The following is a 27500-nucleotide window of genomic DNA, read 5'->3' as shown; positions in this document are numbered from 1 at the left end:
AGTTTGGTAATTAATAAAGATTATTAATTTATTTATTAATAAAGATGTTAAATGGCCAAAATAAAACGGGACAGTCCAGAAAATGTTTGCGCAGGCAGGGCACTCAAAATGTGTGAGAGAAAGTGGGGGATTTGTTGCAGACTGACATAGGCTACTCATAAAACGTAGCATAAAATAAAATAAAAATTAAAAAAAATTAAAAAAATTAAAATAAAGAAATAAAATAAATTATAAAAAACAAGCAAAGGAGCAGGCAAAAGGCTGGGATATGGTGGGGATTGGTCACGTTGACGGGAATGTTTAGTGACATGTGGGAGGGTGGAGGGGGTTAAAAAAAAGTCTCAATCACTCTTCGACGCGCATGAAAACCAGCCGCGTAGTTATGAGGAGGCCGTCCTCACACCGATCTTCCTCGTCGTCATCGTCCTCAGCGTCCTCCGGTTCAAGCAATGCCCACCCCGGCCTTAGCTGCAATGTTGTGCAACATAGCCGTCACACATATCACGGCGCATGACTTGGCCGCGCGAAAACTGGAGCCCTCCGCCTGACTTGTGATGAAGGCATCTATATAGCGCAACTTCCACCTCCCGATCGTGCGCTCAACGATGCACCGGGCCAGACGGTGGGCTTCGTTGTATTCCTCATAAATACATACCTTACCCTATTTCCGGAGGGGCTTTTATAGCCAATCAAATGATCAATCAAGGAAACCCTTATGCGGAATCAGATTAAGTCGGCTCTCTTTGCTGCGCAAAGCATGTTTCAGAAATCAGCCCATTAAGATAATGTAGTTGTCACACAAGCAATTTTTAATTTTTTGTCATATGGAATTATTTCAGGGGGGAAAATGCCGTGAAACGCACAGTGCATTCAGGATTAGGACTGATATATGTCGGTTTAAGCCTAATCAATTGTGTTTTAATGTCTTGCTATAGCATTCATCTAATTGCAGTCTATTTTTTTCGGAGGCTACTCTGCTGTTGTCCTTGATGGGGATTTATTTTAACCCTTTTTAACACAATTTTCCTGCGACATTCCTGCGTCTCCCCCTCCTACGGAGCCCATTTCAGCACCGTGTCAGTAGACAGTTACAATCCTACGACGTCGTGAGTGCAGCGAATGCGCGTTCACGTTAAGAGGAGTTTCGGGAAACGCTCCAAAGAAATTGACGATGGATCGCAAGATCCATCGTGAGAATGATCGTACGAGCGTGGATCCATCGTTATCGGGAAACGGGGCCCTGAAGTGAGCGTGCGTGTTTGTGTTGGTGAAAGTTTAAGAAATGTACAACTGTCGGTTCAGCTCTCTGGTGCTCCCTGCTGGCAGTATCACTATACTGTCCTCATGTTTCACAAAAATAGTTTTGAGAGACGTTGTCAGTTTTTGTATGTTGCTTAAATCCTCCAAAGCGGTTGGCAGTAAACATCAGGTCACGGTACGCCACGGTAGGCCACGGAGTCAATGAGCTCGAGTTGAAAAAGAAATAGCTACAGCACCTCGGTATTCCCAGGCGGTCTCCCATCCAAGTACTAACCAGGCCCGACCCTGCTTAGCTTTCGAGATCAGACGAGATCGGGCGTGTTCAGGGTGGTATGGCCGTAAGCAATTAGTATAGGCGCAAAACCAGGTTTCATACAGTAGCACATAAGGAGTGAGAACGCCGCTGAGGCTCGACGTTACACTTTTACAAAAACAATCATTAGTTAGATATAAACGGCAGTAATTGATTCAGTAGGACTCCTTATCCATGTAAACGATCATTGTGACATCTGAATTCATTAATTATCTGAAATACACTGCGTGTGCGTGTGATGTTAAATGTTTGAACCAAGGTTAACGGTTAAAGTGTCAGAGAATGGGTGGTGATTTTTTGACGTCCTCCCATGATCTGAAGTGAGCGTGCGTGTTTGTGTTGGTGAAAGTTTAAGAAATGTACAACTGTCGGTTCAGCTCTCTGGTGCTCCCTGCTGGCAGTATCACTATACTGTCCTCATGTTTCACAAAAATAGTTTTGAGAGACGTTGTCAGTTTTGTATGTTGCTTAAATCCTCCAAAGCGGTTGGCAGTAAACATCAGGTCACGGTACGCCACGGTAGGCCACGGAGTCAATGAGCTCGAGTTGAAAAAGAAAAAGCTTACAGCACCTGGTATTCCCAGGCGGTCTCCCATCCAAGTACTAACCAGGCCCGACCCTGCTTGCTTCCGAGATCAGACGAGATCGGGCGTGTTCAGGGTGGTATGGCCGTAAGCAATTAGTGCAGGCGCAAAACCAGGTTTATACAGTAGCACATAAGGAGTGAGAAAGCTGCTGAGGCTCGACGTTACACTCTTACAAAAACAATCATTAGTTAGATATAAACGGCAGTAATTGATTCAGTAGGACTCCTTATCCATGTAAACGATCATTGTGACATCTGAATTCATTAATTATCTGAAATACACTGCGTGTGCGTGTGATGTTAAATGTTTGAACCAAGGTTAACGGTTAAAGTGTCAGAGAATGGGTGGTGATTTTTTGACGTCCTCCCATAGATCTGAAGTGAGCGTGCGTGTTTGTGTTGGTGAAAGTTAAGAAATGTACAACTGTCGGTTCAGCTCTCTGGTGCTCCCTGCTGGCAGTATCACTATACTGTCCTCATGTTTCACAAAAATAGTTTTGAGAGACGTTGTCAGTTTTTGTATGTTGCTTAAATCCTCCAAAGCGGTTGGCAGTAAACATCAGTCACGGTACGCCACGGTAGGCCACGGAGTCAATGAGCTCGAGTTGAAAAAGAAAAAGCTTACAGCACCTGGTATTCCCAGGCGGTCTCCCATCCAAGTACTAACCAGGCCCGACCCTGCTTAGCTCCCGAGTTCAGACAAGATCGGGCGTGTTTTTTTTTTTTTTTTTTTCTTTTGGTGACACCCGTCACGATTACCAGCAACCTGGCTTCTGAGGAGGTCTCCCATCCAAGTACTAACCAGGCCCGACCCTGCTTAGCTTCCGAGATCAGACGAGATCGGGCGTGTTCAGGGTGGTATGGCGTAAGCAATTACTGCAGGCGGCCAAAACCAGGTTTTATACAGTAGCAACATAAGGAGTGAGAAAGCGGCTGAGGCTCGACGTTACACTTTTACAAAAACAATCATTATTAGATATAAACGGCAGTAATTGATTCAGTGACTCCTTATCCATGTTAACGATGTGACATCTGAATTCATTAATTATCTGAAATACACTGCGTGTGCGTGTGATGTTAAATGTTTGAACCAAGGTTAACGGTTAAAGTGTCAGATAATGGGTGGTGATTTTTTGACGTCCTCCCATGATCTGAAGTGAGCGTGCATGTTTGTGTTGGTGAAAGTTTAAGAAATGTACAACTGTCGGTTCAGCTCTCTGGTGCTCCCTGCTGGCAGTATCACTATACTGTCCTCATGTTTCACAAAAACAGTTTTGAGAGACGTTGTCAGTTTTTGTATGTTGCTTAAATCCTCCAAAGCGGTTGCAGTAAACATCAGGTCACGGTACGCCACGGAGTCAATGAGCTCGAGTTGAAAAAGAAAAAGCTTACAGCACCTGGTATTCCCAGGCGGTCTCCCATCCAAGTACTAACCAGGCCCGACCCTGCTTAGCTTCCGAGATCAGACGAGATCGGGCGTGTTCAGGGTGGTATGGCCGTAAGCAATTAGTGCAGGCGCAAAACCAGGTTTTATACAGTAGCACATAAGGAGTGAGAAAGCTGCTGAGGCTCGACGTTACACTTTTACAAAAACAATCATTAGTTAGATATAAACGGCAGTAATTGATTCAGTAGGACTCCTTATCCATGTAAACGATCATTGTGACATCTGAATTCATTAATTATCTGAAATACACTGCGTGTGCGTGTGATGTTAAATGTTTGAACCAAGGTTAACGGTTAAAGTGTCAGAGAATGGGTGGTGATTTTTTGACGTCCTCCCATGATCTGAAGTGAGCGTGCGTGTTTGTGTTGGTGAAAGTTTAAGAAATGTACAAATGTCGGTTCAGCTCTCTGGTGCTCCCTGCTGGCAGTATCACTATACTGTCCTCATGTTTCACAAAAATAGTTTTGAAGACGTTGTCAGTTTTTGTATGTTGCTTAAATCCTCCAAAGCGGTTGGCAGTAAACATCAGGTCACGGTACGCCACGGTAGGCCACGGAGTCAATGAGCTCGAGTTGAAAAAGAAAAAGCTTACAGCACCCGGTATTCCCAGGCGGTCTCCCATCCAAGTACTAACCAGGCCCGACCCTGCTTAGCTTCCGAGATCAGACGAGATCGGGCGTGTTCAGGGTGGTATGGCCGTAAGCAATTAGTGCAGGCGGCAAAACCAGGTTTTATACAGTAGCACATAAGGAGTGAGGAAGCTGCTGAGGCTCGACGTTACACTTTACAAAAACAATCATTAGTTAGATATAAACGGCAAGGTAATTGATTCAGTAGGACTCCTTATCCATGTAAACGATCATTGTGACATCTGAATTCATTAATTATCTGAAATACACTGCGTGTGCGTGTGATGTTAAATGTTTGAACCAAGGTTAACGGTTAAAGGGTCAGAGAATGGGTGGTGATTTTTGGACGTCCTCCCATGATCTGAAGTGAGCGTGCGTGTTTGTGTTGGTGAAAGTTTAAGAAATGTACAACTGTCGGTTCAGCTCTCTGGTGCTCCCTGCTGCCAGTATCACTATACTGTCCTCATGTTTCACAAAAACTAGTTTTGAGAGACGTTGTCAGTTTTTGTATGTTGCTTAAATCCTCCAAAGCGGTTGGCAGTAAACATTAGGTCACGGTACGCCACGGTAGGCCACGGAGTCAATGAGCTCGAGTTGAAAAGGAAAAATGCTTACAGCACCTGGATTCCCAGGCGGTTCTCCCATCCAAGTACTTAACCAGGCCCGACCCTGCGTAGCTTCCGATTATCAGACGAGACTCGGGTGTTCAGGGTGGTATGGCCGTACGCAATTAGTGCAGGCGCAAAACCAGGTTTTATACAGTAGCACAATAGGAGTGTGAAAGCTGCTGAGGCTCGACGTTACACTTTTACAAAAACAATCATAGTTAGATATTAAACGGCAGTAATTGATTCAGTAGGACTCCTTAATCCAGGTAAACGATCATTTGTGACATCTGAATTCATTAATTATCTGAAATACACTGCGTGTGCGTGTGATGGTAAATGTTTGACCAAGGTTAAGCGTTAAAGTGTCAGAGAATGGGTGGGTGATTTTTTTGACGTCCTCCCATGATCTGGGCCCCGTTTCCCGAAAGCATCGTTAGCCTAAGTGGATCGTGAAGTGCGTCGTAAGGGCATCGTAGAGTTTTCACCGCGTTTCCCGAAAGCATCGTGGGGAACGAACGTCTTGAAAACGCTCGTAGCTAACGAGTACTCCAGGGGTGCTCGTAGGACGCTAAGAGCATCGTCAGCTATAGCCTCAGTGGCGACACCATCGGACATTCCGTCTATTGGATGCGTTTTATTAAAACGCATTGCGCCTTTATGTTCTTAGTTTGGTAATTAATAAAGATTATTAATTTATTTATTAATAAAGATGTTAAAATGGCCAAAATAAAACGGGACAGTCCAGAAAATGTTTGCGCAGGCAGGGCACTCAAAATGTGTGAGAGAAAGTGGGGGGATTTGTGCAGACTGACATAGGCTACTCATAAAACGTAGCATAAAATAATGTAAAAAATTAAATTAAATTAAAAAAAATTAAAATAAAGAAATAAAATAAATTATAAAAAACAAGCAAAGGAGCAGGCAAAAGGCTGGGATATGGTGGGGATTGGTCACGTTGACGGGAATGTTTAGTGACATGTGGGAGGGTGGAGGGGGTTAAAAAAAGTCTCAATCACTCTTCGACGCGCATGAAAACCAGCCGCGTAGTTATGAGGGAGGCCGTCCTCACACCGATCTTCCTCGTCGTCATCGTCCTCAGCGTCCTCCGGTTCAAGCAATGCCACCCCAGCCTTAGCTGCAATGTTGTGCAACATAGCCGTCACACATATCACGGCGCATGACTTGGCCGGCGAAAACTGGAGCCCTCCGCCTGACTTGTGATGAAGGCATCTAATATAGCGCAACTTCCACCTCCCGATCGTGCGCTCAACGATGCACCGGGCCAGACGGTGGGCTTCGTTGTATTCCTCATCATACATACCTTACCCTATTTCCAGAGGGGCTTTTATAGCCAATCAAATGATCAATCAAGGAAACCCTTATGCGGAATCAATTAAGTCGGCTCTCTTTGCTGCGCAAGCATGTTTCAGAAATCAGCCCATTAAGATAAATGTAGTTGTCACACAAGCAATTTTTAATTTTTGTCATATGGAATTATTTCAGGGGGGAAAATGCCGTGAAACGCACAGTTGCATTCAGGATTAGGACTGATATATTCCGTTAAGCTAATCAATTGTGTTTTAATGTCTTGCTATGCAGTCATCTAATTGCAGTCTATTTTTTTCGGAGGCTACTCTGCTGTTGTCCTTGATGGGGATTTAGTTTAACCTTTTTAACCACAATTTTCCTGCGACATTCCTGCGTCTCCCCCTCCTACGGAGCCCATTTCAGCACCGTGTCAGTAGACAGTTACAAGCCTACGACGTCGTGAGTGCAGCGAATGCGCGTTCACGTTAAGAGGAGTTTCGGGAAACGCTCCAAAGAAATTGACGATGGATCGCAAGATCCATCGTGAGAATGATCGTACGAGCGTGGATTCCATCGTTATCGGGGGAAACGGGGCCCTGAAGTGAGCGTGCGTGTTTGTGTTGGTGAAAGTTTAAGAAATGTACAACTGTCGTTTCAGCTCTCTGGTGCTCCCTGCTGGCAGTATCACTATACTGTCCTCATGTTTCACAAAAATAGTTTTGAGAGACGTTTGTCCGTTTTTGTATGTTGTCTTTAAATCCTCCAAAGCGGTTGGCAGTAACTCAGTGTCACGGTACGCCCACGGTAGGCCACGGCAGGCCAATGAGCTCGAGTTGAAAAGAAAAAGCTTACAGCACCTGGTATTCCCAGGCGGTCTCCCATCCAGTTAGCATAACCAGGCCCGACCCTGCTTAGCTTCCGAGATTAGACGAGACGGGCGGTGTTCAGGGTGGTGATGGCCGTAAGCAAATTTAGTGCAGGCCCAAAACCAGGTTTTATACAGTAGCACATAAGGAGATGAGGAAAGCTGCTTGAGGCTCGACGTTACACTCTTACAAAAACAATCATTAGTTAGATATAAACGGCAGTAATTGATTCAGTAGGACTCCTTATCCATGTAAACGATCATTGTGACATCTGAATTCATTAATTATCTGAATACACTGCGTGTGCGTGTGATGTTAAATGTTTGAACCAAGGTTAACGGTTAAAGTGTCAGAGAATGGGTGGTGATTTTTGACGTCCTCCCATGATCTGAAGTGAGCGTTCTGTTTGTGTTGGTGAAAGTTTAAGAAATGTACAACTGTCGGTTCAGCTCTCTGGTGCTCCCTGCTGGCAGTATCACTATACTGTCCTCATGTTTCACAAAAATAGTTTTGAGAGACGTTGTCAGTTTTTGTATGTTGCTTAAATCCTCCAAAGCGGTTGGCAGTAAACATCAGGTCACGGTACGCCACGGTAGGCCACGGAGTCAATGAGCTCGAGTTGAAAAAGAAAAGCTTACAGCACCTGGTATTCCCAGGCGGTCTCCCATCCAAGTACTAACCAGGCCCGACCCTGCTTAGCTTCCGAGATCAGACGAGATCGGGCGTGTTCAGGGTGGTATGGCCGTAAGCAATTAGTGCAGGCGCAAAACCAGGTTTTATACAGTAGCACATAAGGAGTGAGAAAGCTGCTGAGGCTCGACGTTACACTTTTACAAAACAATCATTAGTTAGATATAAACGGCAGTAATTGATTCAGTAGGACTCCTTATCCATGTAACGATCATTGTGACATCTGAATTCATTAATTATCTGAAATACACTGCGTGTGCGTGTGATGTTAAATGTTTGAACCAAGGTTAACGGTTAAAGTGTCAGAGAATGGGTGGTGATTTTTTGACGTCCTCCCATGATCTGAAGTGAGCGTGCGTGTTTGTGTTGGTGAAAGTTTAAGAAATGTACAACTGTCGGTTCAGCTCTCTGGTGCTCCCTGCTGGCAGTATCACTATACTGTCCTCATGTTTCACAAAAATAGTTTTGAGAGACGTTGTCAGTTTTTGTATGTTGCTTAAATCCTCCAAAGCGGTTGGCAGTAAACATCAGGTCACGGTACGCCACGGTAGGCCACGGAGTCAATGAGCTCGAGTTGAAAAAGAAAAAGCTTACAGCACCTGGTATTCCCAGGCGGTCTCCCATCCAAGTACTAACCAGGCCCGACCCTGCTTAGCTTCCGAGATCAGACGAGATCGGGCGTGTTCAGGGTGGTATGGCCGTAAGCAATTAGTGCAGGCGCAAAACCAGGTTTTATACAGTAGCACATAAGGAGTGAGAAAGCTGCTGAGGCTCGACGTTACACTTTTACAAAAACAATCATTAGTTAGATATAAACGGCAGTAATTGATTCAGTAGGACTCCTTATCCATGTAAACGATCATTGTGACATCTGAATTCATTAATTATCTGAAATACACTGCGTGTGCGTGTGATGTTAAATGTTTGAACCAAGGTTAACGGTTAAAGTGTCAGAGAATGGGTGGTGATTTTTTGACGTCCTCCCATGATCTGAAGTGAGCGTGCGTGTTTGTGTTGGTGAAAGTTTAAGAAATGTACAACTGTCGGTTCAGCTCTCTGGTGCTCCCTGCTGGCAGTATCACTATACTGTCCTCATGTTTCACAAAAATAGTTTTGAGAGACGTTGTCAGTTTTTGTATGTTGCTTAAATCCTCCAAAGCGGTTGGCAGTAAACATCAGGTCACGGTACGCCACGGTAGGCCACGGAGTCAATGAGCTCGAGTTGAAAAGAAAAAGCTTACAGCACCTGGTATTCCCAGGCGGGTCTCCCAGCCAAGTACTACCAGGCCCGACCCTGCTTAGCTTCCGATATCAGACGAGATCTGGCGTTTTCAGGGTGGTATGGCCGTAAGCAATTAGTGCAGGCGCAAAACCAGGTTTTATACAGTAGCACATAAGGAGTGAGAAAGCTGCTGAGGCTCGACGTTACACTTTTACAAAACAATCATTAGTTAGATATAACGGCAGTAATTGATTCAGTAGGACTCCTTATCCATGTAAACGATCATTGTGACATCTGAATTCATTAATTATCTGAAATACACTGCGTGTGCGTGTGATGTTAAATGTTTGAACCAAGGTTAACGGTTAAAGTGTCAGAGAATGGGTGGTGATTTTTTGACGTCCTCCCATGATCTGGGCCCCGTTTCCCGAAAGCATCGTTAGCCTAAGTGGATCGTGAAGTGCGTCGTAAGGGCATCGTAGAGTTTTCACCGCGTTTCCCGAAAGCATCGTGGGGAACGAACGTCTTGAAAACGCTCGTAGCTAACGAGTACTCCAGGGGTGCTCGTAGGACGCTAAGAGCATCGTCAGCTATAGCCTCAGTGGCGACACCATCGGACATTCCGTCTATTGGTATGCGTTTTATTAAAACGCATTGCGCCTTTATGTTCTTAGTTTGGTAATTATAAAGATTATTAATTTATTTATTAATAAAGATGTTAAAATGGCCAAAATAAAACGGGACAGTCCAGAAAATGTTTGCGCAGGCAGGGCACTCAAAATGTGTGAGAGAAAGTGGGGGATTTGTGCAGACTGACATAGGCTACTCATAAAACGTAGCATAAAATAATGTAAAAAAATTAAATTAAATTAAAAAAAATTAAAATAAAGAAATAAAATAAATTATAAAAAACAAGCAAAGGAGCAGGCAAAGGATGGGATATGGTGGGGATTGGTCACGTTGACGGGAATGTTTAGTGACATGTGGGAGGGTGGAGGGGGTTAAAAAAAGTCTCAATCACTCTTCGACGCGCATGAAACCAGCCGCGTAGTTATGAGGGAGGCCGTCCTCACACCGATCTTCCTCGTCGTCATCGTCCTCAGCGTCCTCCGGTTCAAGCCAATGCCACCCCAGCCCTTAGCTGCAATGTTGGCAACATAGCCGTCACACATATCACGGCGCATGACTTGGCCGGCGAAAACTGGAGCCCTCCGCCTGACTTGTGATGAAGGCATCTAATATAGCGCAACTTCCACCTCCCGATCGTGCGCCTCAACGATGCACCGGGCCAGACGGTGGGCTTCGTTGTATTCCTCATCAATACATACCTTACCCTATTTCCAGAGGGGCTTTTATAGCCAATCAAATGATCAATCAAGGAAACCCTATGCGGAATCAAATTAAGTCGGCTCTCTTTGCTGCGCAAAGCATGTTTCAGAATCAGCCCATTAAGATAAATGTAGTTGTCACACAAGCAATTTTTAATTTTTTGTCATATGGAATTATTTCAGGGGGGAAAATGCCGTGTGAAACGCACAGTGCATTCAGGATTAGGACTGATATATGTCGGTTTTAAGCCTAATCAATTGTGTTTTAATGTCTTGCTATAGCATTCATCTAATTGCAGTCTATTTTTTTCGGAGGGCTACTCTGCTGTTGTCCTTGATGGGGATATATTTTAACCCTTTTTTAACACAATTTTCCTGCGACATTCCTGCGTCTCCCCCTCCTACGGAGCCCATTTCAGCACCGTGTCAGTAGACAGTACAATCCTCGACGTCGTGAGTGCAGCGAATGCGCGTTCACGTTAAGAGGAGTTTCGGGAAACGCTCCAAAGAAATTGACGATGGATCGCAAAATCCATCGTGAGAATGATCGTACGAGCGTGGATCCTCGTTATCGGGAAACGGGGCCCTGAAGTGAGCGTGGTGTTTGTGTTGGTGAAAGTTTAAGAAATGTACAACTGTCGTTTCAGCTCTCTGGTGCTCCCTGCTGGCAGTATCACTATACTGTCCTCATGTTTCACAAAAATAGTTTTGAGAGACGTTGTCAGTTTTTGTATGTTGCTTAAATCCTCCAAAGCGGTGGGCAGTAAACATCAGGTCACGGTACGCCACGGTAGGCCACGGAGGCAATGAGCTCGAGTTAAAAGAAAAAGCTTACAGCACCTGGGATTCCCAGGCGGTCTCCCATCCAAGTACTAACCAGGCCCGACCCTGCTTAGCTCCCGAGAGTTCAAGACGAGATCGGGCGGCGTGTTTTTTTTTTTTTTTTTTTCTGTGGTACACCGTCACTACCTTACAGCAACCGGGCTTCTGAGGAGGTCTCCCATCCAAAGATAACCAGGGCCAGACCCTGTCTAGCTTCCGATACAGACGAGATCGGGCGTGTTCAGGGTTGGTATGGCCGTAAGCAATTAGTACAGGCGCAAAACCAGGTTTTATACAGTAGCACATAAGGAGTGAGAAAGCTGCTGAGGCTCGACGTTACACTCTTACAAAAACAATCATTAGTTAGATATAAACGGCAGTAATTGATTCAGTAGGACTCCTTATCCATGTAAACGATCATTGTGACATCTGAATTCATTAATTATCTGAAATACACTGCGTGTGCGTGTGATGTTAAATGTTTGAACCAAGGTTAACGGTTAAAGTGTCAGAGAATGGGTGGTGATTTTTTGACGTCCTCCCATGATCTGAAGTGAGCGTGCGTGTTTGTGTTGGTGAAAGTTTAAGAAATGTACAACTGTCGGTTCAGCTCTCTGGTGCTCCCTGCTGGCAGTATCACTATACTGTCCTCATGTTTCACAAAAATAGTTTTGAGAGACGTTGTCAGTTTTTGTATGTTGCTTAAATCCTCCAAAGCGGTTGGCAGTAAACATCAGGTCACGGTACGCCACGGTAGGCCACGGAGGCAATGAGCTCGAGTTGAAAAAGAAAAAGCTTACAGCACCTGGTATTCCCAGGCGGTCTCCCATCCAAGTACTAACCAGGCCCGACCCTGCTTAGCTTCCGAGATCAGACGAGATCGGGCGTGTTCAGGGTGGTATGGCCGTAAGCAATTAGTGCAGGCGCAAAACCAGGTTTTATACAGTAGCACATAAGGAGTGAGAAAGCTGCTGAGGCTCGACGTTACACTTTTACAAAAACAATCATTAGTTAGATATAAACGGCAGTAATTGATTCAGTAGGACTCCTTATCCATGTAAACGATCATTGTGACATCTGAATTCATTAATTATCTGAAATACACTGCGTGTGCGTGTGATGTTAAATGTTTGAACCAAGGTTAACGGTTAAAGTGTCAGAGAATGGGTGGTGATTTTTGACGTCCTCCCATGATCTGAAGTGAGCGTGCGTGTTTGTGTTGGTGAAAGTTTAAGAAATGTACAACTGTCGGTTCAGCTCTCTGGTGCTCCCTGCTGGCAGTATCACTATACTGTCCTCATGTTTCACAAAAATAGTTTTGAGAGACGTTGTCAGTTTTTGTATGTTGCTTAAATCCTCCAAAGCGGTTGGCAGTAAACATCAGGTCACGGTACGCCACGGTAGGCCACGGAGGCAATGAGCTCGAGTTGAAAAAGAAAAAGCTTACAGCACCTGGTATTCCCAGGCGGTCTCCCATCCAAGTACTAACCAGGCCCGACCCTGCTTAGCTTCCGAGATCAGACGAGATCGGGCGTGTTCAGGGTGGTATGGCCGTAAGCAATTAGTGCAGGCGCAAAACCAGGTTTTATACAGTAGCACATAAGGAGTGAGAAAGCTGCTGAGGCTCGACGTTACACTCTTACAAAAACAATCATTAGTTAGATATAAACGGCAGTAATTGATTCAGTAGGACTCCTTATCCATGTAAACGATCATTGTGACATCTGAATTCATTAATTATCTGAAATACACTGCGTGTGCGTGTGATGTTAAATGTTTGAACCAAGGTTAACGGTTAAAGTGTCAGAGAATGGGTGGTGATTTTTTGACGTCCTCCCATGATCTGAAGTGAGCGTGCGTGTTTGTGTTGGTGAAAGTTTAAGAAATGTACAACTGTCGGTTCAGCTCTCTGGTGCTCCCTGCTGGCAGTATCACTATACTGTCCTCATGTTTCACAAAAATAGTTTTGAGAGACGTTGTCAGTTTTTGTATGTTGCTTAAATCCTCCAAAGCGGTTGGCAGTAAACATCAGGTCACGGTACGCCACGGTAGGCCACGGAGGCAATGAGCTCGAGTTGAAAAAGAAAAAGCTTACAGCACCTGGTATTCCCAGGCGGTCTCCCATCCAAGTACTAACCAGGCCCGACCCTGCTTAGCTTCCGAGATCAGACGAGATCGGGCGTGTTCAGGGTGGTATGGCCGTAAGCAATTAGTGCAGGCGCAAAACCAGGTTTTATACAGTAGCACATAAGGAGTGAGAAAGCTGCTGAGGCTCGACGTTACACTTTTACAAAAACAATCATTAGTTAGATATAAACGGCAGTAATTGATTCAGTAGGACTCCTTATCCATGTAAACGATCATTGTGACATCTGAATTCATTAATTATCTGAAATACACTGCGTGTGCGTGTGATGTTAAATGTTTGAACCAAGGTTAACGGTTAAAGTGTCAGAGAATGGGTGGTGATTTTTTGACGTCCTCCCATGATCTGAAGTGAGCGTGCGTGTTTGTGTTGGTGAAAGTTTAAGAAATGTACAACTGTCGGTTCAGCTCTCTGGTGCTCCCTGCTGGCAGTATCACTATACTGTCCTCATGTTTCACAAAAATAGTTTTGAGAGACGTTGTCAGTTTTTGTATGTTGCTTAAATCCTCCAAAGCGGTTGGCAGTAAACATCAGGTCACGGTACGCCACGGTAGGCCACGGAGGCAATGAGCTCGAGTTGAAAAAGAAAAAGCTTACAGCACCTGGTATTCCCAGGCGGTCTCCCATCCAAGTACTAACCAGGCCCGACCCTGCTTAGCTTCCGAGATCAGACGAGATCGGGCGTGTTCAGGGTGGTATGGCCGTAAGCAATTAGTGCAGGCGCAAAACCAGGTTTTATACAGTAGCACATAAGGAGTGAGAAAGCTGCTGAGGCTCGACGTTACACTTTTACAAAAACAATCATTAGTTAGATATAAACGGCAGTAATTGATTCAGTAGGACTCCTTATCCATGTAAACGATCATTGTGACATCTGAATTCATTAATTATCTGAAATACACTGCGTGTGCGTGTGATGTTAAATGTTTGAACCAAGGTTAACGGTTAAAGTGTCAGAGAATGGGTGGTGATTTTTTGACGTCCTCCCATGATCTGAAGTGAGCGTGCGTGTTTGTGTTGGTGAAAGTTTAAGAAATGTACAACTGTCGGTTCAGCTCTCTGGTGCTCCCTGCTGGCAGTATCACTATACTGTCCTCATGTTTCACAAAAATAGTTTTGAGAGACGTTGTCAGTTTTTGTATGTTGCTTAAATCCTCCAAAGCGGTTGGCAGTAAACATCAGGTCACGGTACGCCACGGTAGGCCACGGAGGCAATGAGCTCGAGTTGAAAAAGAAAAAGCTTACAGCACCTGGTATTCCCAGGCGGTCTCCCATCCAAGTACTAACCAGGCCCGACCCTGCTTAGCTTCCGAGATCAGACGAGATCGGGCGTGTTCAGGGTGGTATGGCCGTAAGCAATTAGTGCAGGCGCAAAACCAGGTTTTATACAGTAGCACATAAGGAGTGAGAAAGCTGCTGAGGCTCGACGTTACACTTTACAAAAACAATCATTAGTTAGATATAAACGGCAGTAATTGATTCAGTAGGACTCCTTATCCATGTAAACGATCATTGTGACATCTGAATTCATTAATTATCTGAAATACACTGCGTGTGCGTGTGATGTTAAATGTTTGAACCAAGGTTAACGGTTAAAGTGTCAGAGAATGGGTGGTGATTTTTTGACGTCCTCCCATGATCTGAAGTGAGCGTGCGTGTTTGTGTTGGTGAAAGTTTAAGAAATGTACAACTGTCGGTTCAGCTCTCTGGTGCTCCCTGCTGGCAGTATCACTATACTGTCCTCATGTTTCACAAAAATAGTTTTGAGAGACGTTGTCAGTTTTTGTATGTTGCTTAAATCCTCCAAAGCGGTTGGCAGTAAACATCAGGTCACGGTACGCCACGGTAGGCCACGGAGTCAATGAGCTCGAGTTGAAAAAGAAAAGCTTACAGCACCTGGTATTCCCAGGCGGTCTCCCATCCAAGTACTAACCAGGCCCGACCCTGCTTAGCTTCCGAGATCAGACGAGATCGGGCGTGTTCAGGGTGGTATGGCCGTAAGCAATTAGTGCAGGCGCAAAACCAGGTTTTATACAGTAGCACATAAGGAGTGAGAAAGCTGCTGAGGCTCGACGTTACACTTTTACAAAAACAATCATTAGTTAGATATAAACGGCAGTAATTGATTCAGTAGGACTCCTTATCCATGTAAACGATCATTGTGACATCTGAATTCATTAATTATCTGAAATACACTGCGTGTGCGTGTGATGTTAAATGTTTGAACCAAGGTTAACGGTTAAAGTGTCAGAGAATGGGTGGTGATTTTTTGACGTCCTCCCATGATCTGAAGTGAGCGTGCGTGTTTGTGTTGGTGAAAGTTTAAGAAATGTACAACTGTCGGTTCAGCTCTCTGGTGCTCCCTGCTGGCAGTATCACTATACTGTCCTCATGTTTCACAAAAATAGTTTTGAGAGACGTTGTCAGTTTTTGTATGTTGCTTAAATCCTCCAAAGCGGTTGGCAGTAAACATCAGGTCACGGTACGCCACGGTAGGCCACGGAGGCAATGAGCTCGAGTTGAAAAAGAAAAAGCTTACAGCACCTGGTATTCCCAGGCGGTCTCCCATCCAAGTACTAACCAGGCCCGACCCTGCTTAGCTTCCGAGATCAGACGAGATCGGGCGTGTTCAGGGTGGTATGGCCGTAAGCAATTAGTGCAGGCGCAAAACCAGGTTTTATACAGTAGCACATAAGGAGTGAGAAAGCTGCTGAGGCTCGACGTTACACTTTTACAAAAACAATCATTAGTTAGATATAAACGGCAGTAATTGATTCAGTAGGACTCCTTATCCATGTAAACGATCATTGTGACATCTGAATTCATTAATTATCTGAAATACACTGCGTGTGCGTGTGATGTTAAATGTTTGAACCAAGGTTAACGGTTAAAGTGTCAGAGAATGGGTGGTGATTTTTTGACGTCCTCCCATGATCTGAAGTGAGCGTGCGTGTTTGTGTTGGTGAAAGTTTAAGAAATGTACAACTGTCGGTTCAGCTCTCTGGTGCTCCCTGCTGGCAGTATCACTATACTGTCCTCATGTTTCACAAAAATAGTTTTGAGAGACGTTGTCAGTTTTTGTATGTTGCTTAAATCCTCCAAAGCGGTTGGCAGTAAACATCAGGTCACGGTACGCCACGGTAGGCCACGGAGTCAATGAGCTCGAGTTGAAAAAGAAAAAGCTTACAGCACCTGGTATTCCCAGGCGGTCTCCCATCCAAGTACTAACCAGGCCCGACCCTGCTTAGCTTCCGAGATCAGACGAGATCGGGCGTGTTCAGGGTGGTATGGCCGTAAGCAATTAGTGCAGGCGCAAAACCAGGTTTTATACAGTAGCACATAAGGAGTGAGAAAGCTGCTGAGGCTCGACGTTACACTTTACAAAAACAATCATTAGTTAGATATAAACGGCAGTAATTGATTCAGTAGGACTCCTTATCCATGTAAACGATCATTGTGACATCTGAATTCATTAATTATCTGAAATACACTGCGTGTGCGTGTGATGTTAAATGTTTGAACCAAGGTTAACGGTTAAAGTGTCAGAGAATGGGTGGTGATTTTTTGACGTCCTCCCATGATCTGAAGTGAGCGTGCGTGTTTGTGTTGGTGAAAGTTTAAGAAATGTACAACTGTCGGTTCAGCTCTCTGGTGCTCCCTGCTGGCAGTATCACTATACTGTCCTCATGTTTCACAAAAATAGTTTTGAGAGACGTTGTCAGTTTTTGTATGTTGCTTAAATCCTCCAAAGCGGTTGGCAGTAAACATCAGGTCACGGTACGCCACGGTAGGCCACGGAGTCAATGAGCTCGAGTTGAAAAAGAAAAAGCTTACAGCACCTGGTATTCCCAGGCGGTCTCCCATCCAAGTACTAACCAGGCCCGACCCTGCTTAGCTTCCGAGATCAGACGAGATCGGGCGTGTTCAGGGTGGTATGGCCGTAAGCAATTAGTGCAGGCGCAAAACCAGGTTTTATACAGTAGCACATAAGGAGTGAGAAAGCTGCTGAGGCTCGACGTTACACTCTTACAAAAACAATCATTAGTTAGATATAAACGGCAGTAATTGATTCAGTAGGACTCCTTATCCATGTAAACGATCATTGTGACATCTGAATTCATTAATTATCTGAAATACACTGCGTGTGCGTGTGATGTTAAATGTTTGAACCAAGGTTAACGGTTAAAGTGTCAGAGAATGGGTGGTGATTTTTTGACGTCCTCCCATGATCTGAAGTGAGCGTGCGTGTTTGTGTTGGTGAAAGTTTAAGAAATGTACAACTGTCGGTTCAGCTCTCTGGTGCTCCCTGCTGGCAGTATCACTATACTGTCCTCATGTTTCACAAAAATAGTTTTGAGAGACGTTGTCAGTTTTTGTATGTTGCTTAAATCCTCCAAAGCGGTTGGCAGTAAACATCAGGTCACGGTACGCCACGGTAGGCCACGGAGTCAATGAGCTCGAGTTGAAAAAGAAAAAGCTTACAGCACCTGGTATTCCCAGGCGGTCTCCCATCCAAGTACTAACCAGGCCCGACCCTGCTTAGCTTCCGAGATCAGACGAGATCGGGCGTGTTCAGGGTGGTATGGCCGTAAGCAATTAGTGCAGGCGCAAAACCAGGTTTTATACAGTAGCACATAAGGAGTGAGAAAGCTGCTGAGGCTCGACGTTACACTCTTACAAAAACAATCATTAGTTAGATATAAACGGCAGTAATTGATTCAGTAGGACTCCTTATCCATGTAAACGATCATTGTGACATCTGAATTCATTAATTATCTGAAATACACTGCGTGTGCGTGTGATGTTAAATGTTTGAACCAAGGTTAACGGTTAAAGTGTCAGAGAATGGGTGGTGATTTTTTGACGTCCTCCCATGATCTGAAGTGAGCGTGCGTGTTTGTGTTGGTGAAAGTTTAAGAAATGTACAACTGTCGGTTCAGCTCTCTGGTGCTCCCTGCTGGCAGTATCACTATACTGTCCTCATGTTTCACAAAAATAGTTTTGAGAGACGTTGTCAGTTTTTGTATGTTGCTTAAATCCTCCAAAGCGGTTGGCAGTAAACATCAGGTCACGGTACGCCACGGTAGGCCACGGAGTCAATGAGCTCGAGTTGAAAAAGAAAAAGCTTACAGCACCTGGTATTCCCAGGCGGTCTCCCATCCAAGTACTAACCAGGCCCGACCCTGCTTAGCTTCCGAGATCAGACGAGATCGGGCGTGTTCAGGGTGGTATGGCCGTAAGCAATTAGTGCAGGCGCAAAACCAGGTTTTATACAGTAGCACATAAGGAGTGAGAAAGCTGCTGAGGCTCGACGTTACACTCTTACAAAAACAATCATTAGTTAGATATAAACGGCAGTAATTGATTCAGTAGGACTCCTTATCCATGTAAACGATCATTGTGACATCTGAATTCATTAATTATCTGAAATACACTGCGTGTGCGTGTGATGTTAAATGTTTGAACCAAGGTTAACGGTTAAAGTGTCAGAGAATGGGTGGTGATTTTTTGACGTCCTCCCATGATCTGAAGTGAGCGTGCGTGTTTGTGTTGGTGAAAGTTTAAGAAATGTACAACTGTCGGTTCAGCTCTCTGGTGCTCCCTGCTGGCAGTATCACTATACTGTCCTCATGTTTCACAAAAATAGTTTTGAGAGACGTTGTCAGTTTTTGTATGTTGCTTAAATCCTCCAAAGCGGTTGGCAGTAAACATCAGGTCACGGTACGCCACGGTAGGCCACGGAGTCAATGAGCTCGAGTTGAAAAAGAAAAAGCTTACAGCACCTGGTATTCCCAGGCGGTCTCCCATCCAAGTACTAACCAGGCCCGACCCTGCTTAGCTTCCGAGATCAGACGAGATCGGGCGTGTTCAGGGTGGTATGGCCGTAAGCAATTAGTGCAGGCGCAAAACCAGGTTTTATACAGTAGCACATAAGGAGTGAGAAAGCTGCTGAGGCTCGACGTTACACTTTTACAAAAACAATCATTAGTTAGATATAAACGGCAGTAATTGATTCAGTAGGACTCCTTATCCATGTAAACGATCATTGTGACATCTGAATTCATTAATTATCTGAAATACACTGCGTGTGCGTGTGATGTTAAATGTTTGAACCAAGGTTAACGGTTAAAGTGTCAGAGAATGGGTGGTGATTTTTTGACGTCCTCCCATGATCTGAAGTGAGCGTGCGTGTTTGTGTTGGTGAAAGTTTAAGAAATGTACAACTGTCGGTTCAGCTCTCTGGTGCTCCCTGCTGGCAGTATCACTATACTGTCCTCATGTTTCACAAAAATAGTTTTGAGAGACGTTGTCAGTTTTTGTATGTTGCTTAAATCCTCCAAAGCGGTTGGCAGTAAACATCAGGTCACGGTACGCCACGGTAGGCCACGGAGTCAATGAGCTCGAGTTGAAAAAGAAAAAGCTTACAGCACCTGGTATTCCCAGGCGGTCTCCCATCCAAGTACTAACCAGGCCCGACCCTGCTTAGCTTCCGAGATCAGACGAGATCGGGCGTGTTCAGGGTGGTATGGCCGTAAGCAATTAGTGCAGGCGCAAAACCAGGTTTTATACAGTAGCACATAAGGAGTGAGAAAGCTGCTGAGGCTCGACGTTACACTTTTACAAAAACAATCATTAGTTAGATATAAACGGCAGTAATTGATTCAGTAGGACTCCTTATCCATGTAAACGATCATTGTGACATCTGAATTCATTAATTATCTGAAATACACTGCGTGTGCGTGTGATGTTAAATGTTTGAACCAAGGTTAACGGTTAAAGTGTCAGAGAATGGGTGGTGATTTTTTGACGTCCTCCCATGATCTGAAGTGAGCGTGCGTGTTTGTGTTGGTGAAAGTTTAAGAAATGTACAACTGTCGGTTCAGCTCTCTGGTGCTCCCTGCTGGCAGTATCACTATACTGTCCTCATGTTTCACAAAAATAGTTTTGAGAGACGTTGTCAGTTTTTGTATGTTGCTTAAATCCTCCAAAGCGGTTGGCAGTAAACATCAGGTCACGGTACGCCACGGTAGGCCACGGAGTCAATGAGCTCGAGTTGAAAAAGAAAAAGCTTACAGCACCTGGTATTCCCAGGCGGTCTCCCATCCAAGTACTAACCAGGCCCGACCCTGCTTAGCTTCCGAGATCAGACGAGATCGGGCGTGTTCAGGGTGGTATGGCCGTAAGCAATTAGTGCAGGCGCAAAACCAGGTTTTATACAGTAGCACATAAGGAGTGAGAAAGCTGCTGAGGCTCGACGTTACACTCTTACAAAAACAATCATTAGTTAGATATAAACGGCAGTAATTGATTCAGTAGGACTCCTTATCCATGTAAACGATCATTGTGACATCTGAATTCATTAATTATCTGAAATACACTGCGTGTGCGTGTGATGTTAAATGTTTGAACCAAGGTTAACGGTTAAAGTGTCAGAGAATGGGTGGTGATTTTTTGACGTCCTCCCATGATCTGAAGTGAGCGTGCGTGTTTGTGTTGGTGAAAGTTTAAGAAATGTACAACTGTCGTTTCAGCTCTCTGGTGCTCCCTGCTGGCAGTATCACTATACTGTCCTCATGTTTCACAAAAATAGTTTTGAGAGACGTTGTCAGTTTTTGTATGTTGCTTAAATCCTCCAAAGCGGTTGGCAGTAAACATCAGGTCACGGTACGCCACGGTAGGCCACGGAGTCAATGAGCTCGAGTTGAAAAAGAAAAAGCTTACAGCACCTGGTATTCCCAGGCGGTCTCCCATCCAAGTACTAACCAGGCCCGACCCTGCTTAGCTTCCGAGATCAGACGAGATCGGGCGTGTTCAGGGTGGTATGGCCGTAAGCAATTAGTGCAGGCGCAAAACCAGGTTTTATACAGTAGCACATAAGGAGTGAGAAAGCTGCTGAGGCTCGACGTTACACTTTTACAAAAACAATCATTAGTTAGATATAAACGGCAGTAATTGATTCAGTAGGACTCCTTATCCATGTAAACGATCATTGTGACATCTGAATTCATTAATTATCTGAAATACACTGCGTGTGCGTGTGATGTTAAATGTTTGAACCAAGGTTAACGGTTAAAGTGTCAGAGAATGGGTGGTGATTTTTTGACGTCCTCCCATGATCTGAAGTGAGCGTGCGTGTTTGTGTTGGTGAAAGTTTAAGAAATGTACAACTGTCGGTTCAGCTCTCTGGTGCTCCCTGCTGGCAGTATCACTATACTGTCCTCATGTTTCACAAAAATAGTTTTGAGAGACGTTGTCAGTTTTTGTATGTTGCTTAAATCCTCCAAAGCGGTTGGCAGTAAACATCAGGTCACGGTACGCCACGGTAGGCCACGGAGTCAATGAGCTCGAGTTGAAAAAGAAAAAGCTTACAGCACCTGGTATTCCCAGGCGGTCTCCCATCCAAGTACTAACCAGGCCCGACCCTGCTTAGCTTCCGAGATCAGACGAGATCGGGCGTGTTCAGGGTGGTATGGCCGTAAGCAATTAGTGCAGGCGCAAAACCAGGTTTTATACAGTAGCACATAAGGAGTGAGAAAGCTGCTGAGGCTCGACGTTACACTCTTACAAAAACAATCATTAGTTAGATATAAACGGCAGTAATTGATTCAGTAGGACTCCTTATCCATGTAAACGATCATTGTGACATCTGAATTCATTAATTATCTGAAATACACTGCGTGTGCGTGTGATGTTAAATGTTTGAACCAAGGTTAACGGTTAAAGTGTCAGAGAATGGGTGGTGATTTTTGACGTCCTCCCATGATCTGAAGTGAGCGTGCGTGTTTGTGTTGGTGAAAGTTTAAGAAATGTACAACTGTCGGTTCAGCTCTCTGGTGCTCCCTGCTGGCAGTATCACTATACTGTCCTCATGTTTCACAAAAATAGTTTTGAGAGACGTTGTCAGTTTTTGTATGTTGCTTAAATCCTCCAAAGCGGTTGGCAGTAAACATCAGGTCACGGTACGCCACGGTAGGCCACGGAGTCAATGAGCTCGAGTTGAAAAAGAAAAGCTTACAGCACCTGGTATTCCCAGGCGGTCTCCCATCCAAGTACTAACCAGGCCCGACCCTGCTTAGCTTCCGAGATCAGACGAGATCGGGCGTGTTCAGGGTGGTATGGCCGTAAGCAATTAGTGCAGGCGCAAAACCAGGTTTTATACAGTAGCACATAAGGAGTGAGAAAGCTGCTGAGGCTCGACGTTACACTCTTACAAAAACAATCATTAGTTAGATATAAACGGCAGTAATTGATTCAGTAGGACTCCTTATCCATGTAAACGATCATTGTGACATCTGAATTCATTAATTATCTGAAATACACTGCGTGTGCGTGTGATGTTAAATGTTTGAACCAAGGTTAACGGTTAAAGTGTCAGAGAATGGGTGGTGATTTTTTGACGTCCTCCCATGATCTGAAGTGAGCGTGCGTGTTTGTGTTGGTGAAAGTTTAAGAAATGTACAACTGTCGGTTCAGCTCTCTGGTGCTCCCTGCTGGCAGTATCACTATACTGTCCTCATGTTTCACAAAAATAGTTTTGAGAGACGTTGTCAGTTTTTGTATGTTGCTTAAATCCTCCAAAGCGGTTGGCAGTAAACATCAGGTCACGGTACGCCACGGTAGGCCACGGAGTCAATGAGCTCGAGTTGAAAAAGAAAAAGCTTACAGCACCTGGTATTCCCAGGCGGTCTCCCATCCAAGTACTAACCAGGCCCGACCCTGCTTAGCTTCCGAGATCAGACGAGATCGGGCGTGTTCAGGGTGGTATGGCCGTAAGCAATTAGTGCAGGCGCAAAACCAGGTTTTATACAGTAGCACATAAGGAGTGAGAAAGCTGCTGAGGCTCGACGTTACACTTTACAAAAACAATCATTAGTTAGATATAAACGGCAGTAATTGATTCAGTAGGACTCCTTATCCATGTAAACGATCATTGTGACATCTGAATTCATTAATTATCTGAAATACACTGCGTGTGCGTGTGATGTTAAATGTTTGAACCAAGGTTAACGGTTAAAGTGTCAGAGAATGGGTGGTGATTTTTTGACGTCCTCCCATGATCTGAAGTGAGCGTGCGTGTTTGTGTTGGTGAAAGTTTAAGAAATGTACAACTGTCGGTTCAGCTCTCTGGTGCTCCCTGCTGGCAGTATCACTATACTGTCCTCATGTTTCACAAAAATAGTTTTGAGAGACGTTGTCAGTTTTTGTATGTTGCTTAAATCCTCCAAAGCGGTTGGCAGTAAACATCAGGTCACGGTACGCCACGGTAGGCCACGGAGGCAATGAGCTCGAGTTGAAAAAGAAAAAGCTTACAGCACCTGGTATTCCCAGGCGGTCTCCCATCCAAGTACTAACCAGGCCCGACCCTGCTTAGCTTCCGAGATCAGACGAGATCGGGCGTGTTCAGGGTGGTATGGCCGTAAGCAATTAGTGCAGGCGCAAAACCAGGTTTTATACAGTAGCACATAAGGAGTGAGAAAGCTGCTGAGGCTCGACGTTACACTCTTACAAAAACAATCATTAGTTAGATATAAACGGCAGTAATTGATTCAGTAGGACTCCTTATCCATGTAAACGATCATTGTGACATCTGAATTCATTAATTATCTGAAATACACTGCGTGTGCGTGTGATGTTAAATGTTTGAACCAAGGTTAACGGTTAAAGTGTCAGAGAATGGGTGGTGATTTTTTGACGTCCTCCCATGATCTGAAGTGAGCGTGCGTGTTTGTGTTGGTGAAAGTTTAAGAAATGTACAACTGTCGGTTCAGCTCTCTGGTGCTCCCTGCTGGCAGTATCACTATACTGTCCTCATGTTTCACAAAAATAGTTTTGAGAGACGTTGTCAGTTTTTGTATGTTGCTTAAATCCTCCAAAGCGGTTGGCAGTAAACATCAGGTCACGGTACGCCACGGTAGCACGTCAATGAGCTCGAGTTGAAAAAGAAAAAGCTTACAGCACCTGGTATTCCCAGGCGGTCTCCCATCCAAGTACTAACCAGGCCCGACCCTGCTTAGCTTCCGAGATCAGACGAGATCGGGCGTGTTCAGGGTGGTATGGCCGTAAGCAATTAGTGCAGGCGCAAAACCAGGTTTTATACAGTAGCACATAAGGAGTGAGAAAGCTGCTGAGGCTCGACGTTACACTCTTACAAAAACAATCATTAGTTAGATATAAACGGCAGTAATTGATTCAGTAGGACTCCTTATCCATGTAAACGATCATTGTGACATCTGAATTCATTAATTATCTGAAATACACTGCGTGTGCGTGTGATGTTAAATGTTTGAACCAAGGTTAACGGTTAAAGTGTCAGAGAATGGGTGGTGATTTTTTGACGTCCTCCCATGATCTGAAGTGAGCGTGCGTGTTGGTGTTGGTGAAAGTTAAGAAATGTACAACTGTCGGTTCAGCTCTCTGGTGCTCCCTGCTGGCAGTATCACTATACTGTCCTCATGTTTCACAAAAATAGTTTTGAGAGACGTTGTCAGTTTTTGTATGTTGCTTAAATCCTCCAAAGCGGTTGGCAGTAAACATCAGGTCACGGTACGCCACGGTAGGCCACGGAGTCAATGAGCTCGAGTTGAAAAAGAAAAAGCTTACAGCACCTGGTATTCCCAGGCGGTCTCCCATCCAAGTACTAACCAGGCCCGACCCTGCTTAGCTTCCGAGATCAGACGAGATCGGGCGTGTTCAGGGTGGTATGGCCGTAAGCAATTAGTGCAGGCGCAAAACCAGGTTTTATACAGTAGCACATAAGGAGTGAGAAAGCTGCTGAGGCTCGACGTTACACTTTTACAAAAACAATCATTAGTTAGATATAAACGGCAGTAATTGATTCAGTAGGACTCCTTATCCATGTAAACGATCATTGTGACATCTGAATTCATTAATTATCTGAAATACACTGCGTGTGCGTGTGATGTTAAATGTTTGAACCAAGGTTAACGGTTAAAGTGTCAGAGAATGGGTGGTGATTTTTTGACGTCCTCCCATGATCTGAAGTGAGCGTGCGTGTTTGTGTTGGTGAAAGTTTAAGAAATGTACAACTGTCGGTTCAGCTCTCTGGTGCTCCCTGCTGGCAGTATCACTATACTGTCCTCATGTTTCACAAAAATAGTTTTGAGAGACGTTGTCAGTTTTTGTATGTTGCTTAAATCCTCCAAAGCGGTTGGCAGTAAACATCAGGTCACGGTACGCCACGGTAGGCCACGGAGTCAATGAGCTCGAGTTGAAAAAGAAAAAGCTTACAGCACCTGGTATTCCCAGGCGGTCTCCCATCCAAGTACTAACCAGGCCCGACCCTGCTTAGCTTCCGAGATCAGACGAGATCGGGCGTGTTCAGGGTGGTATGGCCGTAAGCAATTAGTGCAGGCGCAAAACCAGGTTTTATACAGTAGCACATAAGGAGTGAGAAAGCTGCTGAGGCTCGACGTTACACTTTTACAAAAACAATCATTAGTTAGATATAAACGGCAGTAATTGATTCAGTAGGACTCCTTATCCATGTAAACGATCATTGTGACATCTGAATTCATTAATTATCTGAAATACACTGCGTGTGCGTGTGATGTTAAATGTTTGAACCAAGGTTAACGGTTTAAAGTGTCAGAGAATGGGTGGTGATTTTTTGACGTCCTCCCATGATCTGAAGTGAGCGTGCGTGTTTGTGTTGGTGAAAGTTTAAGAAATGTACAACTGTCGGTTCAGCTCTCTGGTGCTCCCTGCTGGCAGTATCACTATACTGTCCTCATGTTTCACAAAAATAGTTTTGAGAGACGTTGTCAGTTTTTGTATGTTGCTTAAATCCTCCAAAGCGGTTGGCAGTAAACATCAGGTCACGGTACGCCACGGTAGGCCACGGAGTCAATGAGCTCGAGTTGAAAAAGAAAAGCTTACAGCACCTGGTATTCCCAGGCGGTCTCCCATCCAAGTACTAACCAGGCCCGACCCTGCTTAGCTTCCGAGATCAGACGAGATCGGGCGTGTTCAGGTGGTATGGCCGTAAGCAATTAGTGCAGGCGCAAAACCAGGTTTTATACAGTAGCACATAAGGAGTGAGAAAGCTGCTGAGGCTCGACGTTACACTTTTACAAAAACAATCATTAGTTAGATATAAACGGCAGTAATTGATTCAGTAGGACTCCTTATCCATGTAAACGATCATTGTGACATCTGAATCATTAATTATCTGAAATACACTGCGTGTGCGTGTGATGTTAAATGTTTGAACCAAGGTTAACGGTTAAAGTGTCAGAGAATGGGTGGTGATTTTTTGACGTCCTCCCATGATCTGAAGTGAGCGTGCGTGTTTGTGTTGGTGAAAGTTTAAGAAATGTACAACTGTCGTTTCAGCTCTCTGGTGCTCCCTGCTGGCAGTATCACTATACTGTCCTCATGTTTCACAAAAATAGTTTTGAGAGACGTTGTCAGTTTTTGTATGTTGCTTAAATCCTCCAAAGCGGTTGGCAGTAAACATCAGGTCACGGTACGCCACGGTAGGCCCGGAGGCAATGAGCTCGAGTTGAAAAGAAAAAGCTTACAGCACCTGGTATTCCCAGCGGTCTCCCATCCAAGTACTAACCAGGCCCGACCCTGCTTAGCTTCCGAGATCAAACGAGATCGGGCGTGTTCAGGGTGGTATGGCCGTAAGCAATTAGTGCAGGCGCAAAACCAGGTTTTATACAGTAGCACATAAGGAGTGAGAAAGCTGCTGAGGCTCGACGTTACACTTTTACAAAAACAATCATTAGTTAGATATAACGGCAAGTAATTGATTCAGTAGGACTTCCTTATCCATGTAAAAACGATCATTGTGACTCTGAATTCATTAATTATCTGAAATACATGCGTAGGTGCGTGTGATGTTAAATGTTTGAACCAAGGTTAACGGTTATAAAGTGTCAGAGAATGGGTGGGTGATTTTGACGTCCTCCCATGATCTGAAAGTGAGCGTTGCGTGTTTGTGTTGGTGAAGTTTAAGAAATGTACAACTGTCGGTTCAGCTCTCTGGTGCTCCCTTGCCTGGCAGTATCACTATACGTCCTCATGTTTCACACAAACTAGTTTTGAGAGACGTTGTCAGTTTTGTATGTTGCTTAATCCTCCCCAAAGCGGTTGGCAGTAAACATCAGGTCACGGATCGCCCCGTAGGCCACGGAGTCAATGAGCTCGAGTTGAAAAGAAAAAGCTTACAGCACCTGGAAGTCCCAGGCAGTCTCCCATCCAAGTACTAACCAGGCCGACCCTGCTTGGCTTCCAGATCAGCGAGATCGGG

General features: G+C 44.7%; 31 non-coding genes and 3 pseudogenes across 31 annotated transcripts; all 34 read right to left on the bottom strand.

The window, feature by feature from the left end:
* Window positions 1-1484: 1484 nt before the first annotated feature.
* On the bottom strand, window positions 1485-1604 carry LOC130395827 (5S ribosomal RNA). Its single transcript, XR_008898836.1, has one exon. It is a non-coding gene; the product is annotated as a 5S ribosomal RNA (ribosomal RNA).
* A 528-nt stretch (window positions 1605-2132) lies between these two features.
* On the bottom strand, window positions 2133-2250 carry LOC130394389 (5S ribosomal RNA). Its single transcript, XR_008897553.1, has one exon. It is a non-coding gene; the product is annotated as a 5S ribosomal RNA (ribosomal RNA).
* Window positions 2251-2912: 662 nt separating this feature from the next.
* On the bottom strand, window positions 2913-3033 carry LOC130396121 (5S ribosomal RNA; annotated as a pseudogene).
* Window positions 3034-3544: 511 nt separating this feature from the next.
* On the bottom strand, window positions 3545-3663 carry LOC130399025 (5S ribosomal RNA). Its single transcript, XR_008901561.1, has one exon. It is a non-coding gene; the product is annotated as a 5S ribosomal RNA (ribosomal RNA).
* A 528-nt stretch (window positions 3664-4191) lies between these two features.
* On the bottom strand, window positions 4192-4310 carry LOC130399682 (5S ribosomal RNA). The gene has a single exon (XR_008902185.1). It is a non-coding gene; the product is annotated as a 5S ribosomal RNA (ribosomal RNA).
* A 533-nt stretch (window positions 4311-4843) lies between these two features.
* Window positions 4844-4963, bottom strand: LOC130396300 (5S ribosomal RNA; annotated as a pseudogene).
* Window positions 4964-6996: 2033 nt separating this feature from the next.
* On the bottom strand, window positions 6997-7118 carry LOC130396305 (5S ribosomal RNA; annotated as a pseudogene).
* A 530-nt stretch (window positions 7119-7648) lies between these two features.
* Window positions 7649-7767, bottom strand: LOC130399023 (5S ribosomal RNA). The gene has a single exon (XR_008901560.1). It is a non-coding gene; the product is annotated as a 5S ribosomal RNA (ribosomal RNA).
* A 527-nt stretch (window positions 7768-8294) lies between these two features.
* Window positions 8295-8413, bottom strand: LOC130399022 (5S ribosomal RNA). Its single transcript, XR_008901559.1, has one exon. It is a non-coding gene; the product is annotated as a 5S ribosomal RNA (ribosomal RNA).
* Window positions 8414-8941: 528 nt separating this feature from the next.
* Window positions 8942-9060, bottom strand: LOC130395925 (5S ribosomal RNA). The gene has a single exon (XR_008898917.1). It is a non-coding gene; the product is annotated as a 5S ribosomal RNA (ribosomal RNA).
* A 2812-nt stretch (window positions 9061-11872) lies between these two features.
* Window positions 11873-11991, bottom strand: LOC130399021 (5S ribosomal RNA). Its single transcript, XR_008901558.1, has one exon. It is a non-coding gene; the product is annotated as a 5S ribosomal RNA (ribosomal RNA).
* Window positions 11992-12519: 528 nt separating this feature from the next.
* LOC130399020 (5S ribosomal RNA) lies at window positions 12520-12638 on the bottom strand. The gene has a single exon (XR_008901557.1). It is a non-coding gene; the product is annotated as a 5S ribosomal RNA (ribosomal RNA).
* Window positions 12639-13167: 529 nt separating this feature from the next.
* LOC130399019 (5S ribosomal RNA) lies at window positions 13168-13286 on the bottom strand. The gene has a single exon (XR_008901556.1). It is a non-coding gene; the product is annotated as a 5S ribosomal RNA (ribosomal RNA).
* Window positions 13287-13815: 529 nt separating this feature from the next.
* Window positions 13816-13934, bottom strand: LOC130399017 (5S ribosomal RNA). Its single transcript, XR_008901554.1, has one exon. It is a non-coding gene; the product is annotated as a 5S ribosomal RNA (ribosomal RNA).
* Window positions 13935-14463: 529 nt separating this feature from the next.
* On the bottom strand, window positions 14464-14582 carry LOC130399016 (5S ribosomal RNA). The gene has a single exon (XR_008901553.1). It is a non-coding gene; the product is annotated as a 5S ribosomal RNA (ribosomal RNA).
* Window positions 14583-15109: 527 nt separating this feature from the next.
* On the bottom strand, window positions 15110-15228 carry LOC130399015 (5S ribosomal RNA). The gene has a single exon (XR_008901552.1). It is a non-coding gene; the product is annotated as a 5S ribosomal RNA (ribosomal RNA).
* A 529-nt stretch (window positions 15229-15757) lies between these two features.
* LOC130399014 (5S ribosomal RNA) lies at window positions 15758-15876 on the bottom strand. The gene has a single exon (XR_008901551.1). It is a non-coding gene; the product is annotated as a 5S ribosomal RNA (ribosomal RNA).
* A 529-nt stretch (window positions 15877-16405) lies between these two features.
* LOC130399013 (5S ribosomal RNA) lies at window positions 16406-16524 on the bottom strand. Its single transcript, XR_008901550.1, has one exon. It is a non-coding gene; the product is annotated as a 5S ribosomal RNA (ribosomal RNA).
* A 528-nt stretch (window positions 16525-17052) lies between these two features.
* On the bottom strand, window positions 17053-17171 carry LOC130399012 (5S ribosomal RNA). The gene has a single exon (XR_008901549.1). It is a non-coding gene; the product is annotated as a 5S ribosomal RNA (ribosomal RNA).
* Window positions 17172-17700: 529 nt separating this feature from the next.
* LOC130399011 (5S ribosomal RNA) lies at window positions 17701-17819 on the bottom strand. Its single transcript, XR_008901548.1, has one exon. It is a non-coding gene; the product is annotated as a 5S ribosomal RNA (ribosomal RNA).
* Window positions 17820-18348: 529 nt separating this feature from the next.
* Window positions 18349-18467, bottom strand: LOC130399010 (5S ribosomal RNA). The gene has a single exon (XR_008901547.1). It is a non-coding gene; the product is annotated as a 5S ribosomal RNA (ribosomal RNA).
* Window positions 18468-18996: 529 nt separating this feature from the next.
* LOC130399009 (5S ribosomal RNA) lies at window positions 18997-19115 on the bottom strand. The gene has a single exon (XR_008901546.1). It is a non-coding gene; the product is annotated as a 5S ribosomal RNA (ribosomal RNA).
* Window positions 19116-19644: 529 nt separating this feature from the next.
* LOC130399007 (5S ribosomal RNA) lies at window positions 19645-19763 on the bottom strand. Its single transcript, XR_008901545.1, has one exon. It is a non-coding gene; the product is annotated as a 5S ribosomal RNA (ribosomal RNA).
* Window positions 19764-20292: 529 nt separating this feature from the next.
* LOC130399005 (5S ribosomal RNA) lies at window positions 20293-20411 on the bottom strand. Its single transcript, XR_008901543.1, has one exon. It is a non-coding gene; the product is annotated as a 5S ribosomal RNA (ribosomal RNA).
* A 529-nt stretch (window positions 20412-20940) lies between these two features.
* Window positions 20941-21059, bottom strand: LOC130399004 (5S ribosomal RNA). The gene has a single exon (XR_008901542.1). It is a non-coding gene; the product is annotated as a 5S ribosomal RNA (ribosomal RNA).
* A 529-nt stretch (window positions 21060-21588) lies between these two features.
* LOC130399003 (5S ribosomal RNA) lies at window positions 21589-21707 on the bottom strand. Its single transcript, XR_008901541.1, has one exon. It is a non-coding gene; the product is annotated as a 5S ribosomal RNA (ribosomal RNA).
* Window positions 21708-22234: 527 nt separating this feature from the next.
* LOC130399002 (5S ribosomal RNA) lies at window positions 22235-22353 on the bottom strand. The gene has a single exon (XR_008901540.1). It is a non-coding gene; the product is annotated as a 5S ribosomal RNA (ribosomal RNA).
* Window positions 22354-22882: 529 nt separating this feature from the next.
* LOC130399001 (5S ribosomal RNA) lies at window positions 22883-23001 on the bottom strand. Its single transcript, XR_008901539.1, has one exon. It is a non-coding gene; the product is annotated as a 5S ribosomal RNA (ribosomal RNA).
* A 528-nt stretch (window positions 23002-23529) lies between these two features.
* Window positions 23530-23648, bottom strand: LOC130399000 (5S ribosomal RNA). Its single transcript, XR_008901538.1, has one exon. It is a non-coding gene; the product is annotated as a 5S ribosomal RNA (ribosomal RNA).
* A 524-nt stretch (window positions 23649-24172) lies between these two features.
* Window positions 24173-24291, bottom strand: LOC130398999 (5S ribosomal RNA). The gene has a single exon (XR_008901537.1). It is a non-coding gene; the product is annotated as a 5S ribosomal RNA (ribosomal RNA).
* A 528-nt stretch (window positions 24292-24819) lies between these two features.
* Window positions 24820-24938, bottom strand: LOC130398998 (5S ribosomal RNA). Its single transcript, XR_008901536.1, has one exon. It is a non-coding gene; the product is annotated as a 5S ribosomal RNA (ribosomal RNA).
* Window positions 24939-25467: 529 nt separating this feature from the next.
* Window positions 25468-25586, bottom strand: LOC130398997 (5S ribosomal RNA). Its single transcript, XR_008901535.1, has one exon. It is a non-coding gene; the product is annotated as a 5S ribosomal RNA (ribosomal RNA).
* A 529-nt stretch (window positions 25587-26115) lies between these two features.
* On the bottom strand, window positions 26116-26233 carry LOC130394602 (5S ribosomal RNA). The gene has a single exon (XR_008897744.1). It is a non-coding gene; the product is annotated as a 5S ribosomal RNA (ribosomal RNA).
* Window positions 26234-26759: 526 nt separating this feature from the next.
* LOC130394276 (5S ribosomal RNA) lies at window positions 26760-26877 on the bottom strand. Its single transcript, XR_008897450.1, has one exon. It is a non-coding gene; the product is annotated as a 5S ribosomal RNA (ribosomal RNA).
* Window positions 26878-27500: the final 623 nt, after the last annotated feature.

Source organism: Gadus chalcogrammus, chromosome 12 (genome assembly GCF_026213295.1).
Source record: "Gadus chalcogrammus isolate NIFS_2021 chromosome 12, NIFS_Gcha_1.0, whole genome shotgun sequence".
Taxonomy (NCBI): Eukaryota; Metazoa; Chordata; class Actinopteri; order Gadiformes; family Gadidae; genus Gadus; species Gadus chalcogrammus.
The sequence above is the reverse complement of the archived record's forward strand: the minus strand, read 5'-3'. Positions and strand labels throughout refer to the sequence as shown.